The following is a 1,330-nucleotide window of genomic DNA, read 5'->3' as shown; positions in this document are numbered from 1 at the left end:
TCATTACCAAGGGACACCAAAAGGGGTGGGTAGGGGAAATGGTCAGGTAACATCAATGGGTACAAGACAGAAGAAAACATTCCAAAGTTGAGGGTGGTGATGATTGTACAACCCTTCTGTGGTAGGTAGAGATTCAAGTTCGAGTCAAACCTGTCAATCAAGTCACAGCCTGACGAGACCTTCTTGATGTCATAAACCTTTTGTGTAAGAGCAAGACGAATAGAGATGATCTTTTTCTCTGGCCCTCTGCTTACCTTCAGAAATGTCCTATGTGGGGCCACACAACCTGCAGTGCTGTTGTCTCCCTGCTATGCTTCGACCAATCTTGGATTCATGAGACTTTGCACCAACAGGCTGTGATCTTCCTGCTTCACTTTCCTGCATTATTGACCTGAATTCCCATAAGTCTGAAGAGGGCTTGGATCTATGGACTTGAGTTGGACTGGGCTGGGATGCCTTTTTTTCATATCAGTACTTCTTGATATGAAGCTATTTCTTATACATTATCATTGCATCTAGACAGCCTGGCCTAAGACATCTTCTTAATATGATCCAATGATTGAATACAAAATGTCAATTATAGATCAATTAACCTAATTAGAAGAAGAAGAAGAAGAAAAATTTGAGAAATGGAGTCTCAGAGCTGTAACCAAGCTATGGGGCAAGGTTCTGTAACATGAACTTACACTAGTATTTTAACCTGAACTTCTAAGCATCTTTGGCCTAGATTCCTGGGGGGATGGTGGGGTTCATATTGGCCTGCTAATTGCATGGTCAACAGATTGGACACACCAGATCTCCAAGGGGAGAAAGGTGAGACTTTCTGCTCCCGTAGAGATTTGCAGCATCAGAAAGCCAAAGAGGCAGTTTTACTGTCTTCTAGAGTCAATATGAGAGTCAGAATAAACTTGATGTAATGCTCTGGTTTCTCTTCAAATCGTATAAATCTTTCGCCTTTTACTAAAGATTTCCGTGGAGAGGAACAAGTAAGAGTTTGTAACTAATTTTTTGAAGTCCTACTCTGTAGGACTGGCAATGGTGTTAAAAATAGACTAATAACATGAAGTGTACTCTGAGATGACCTGCTGCTAAGGTTGTCTTACCTGCTTAAAAATATATAAACTTGATGCGTATGGGATTTTTATTAAAAAAAATCATTTATTGGGGCTTCTTATGAGCTTTTAAAAAGAGGATTTTTAGCTCTAAATTCTGAACAAACAAATAAATACATGTGCTATTTTAACAAGAAAATTAAAGAAAATTTTTCCTGATGAAAACTTTACTATGGAAAGTAAGAAAATCTATAATAATTTTTCCTGATGAAAACTTT

At 38.3% G+C, this 1,330-nt stretch overlaps 1 non-coding gene across 1 annotated transcript; it reads left to right on the top strand.

Annotated features, from left to right (window-relative positions):
• The first annotated feature begins 916 nt into the window (after positions 1 to 916).
• On the top strand, positions 917 to 1,031 carry LOC142447440 (U5 spliceosomal RNA). Its single transcript, XR_012784142.1, has one exon. It is a non-coding gene; the product is annotated as a U5 spliceosomal RNA (small nuclear RNA).
• The last annotated feature ends 299 nt before the right edge of the window (positions 1,032 to 1,330 follow it).

Source organism: Tenrec ecaudatus, chromosome 4, assembly GCF_050624435.1.
Source record: "Tenrec ecaudatus isolate mTenEca1 chromosome 4, mTenEca1.hap1, whole genome shotgun sequence".
NCBI lineage: Eukaryota > Metazoa > Chordata > Mammalia > Afrosoricida > Tenrecidae > Tenrec > Tenrec ecaudatus.
Note: the sequence above shows the minus strand (reverse complement) of the source record. Positions and strands in the feature narration are given on the sequence as shown.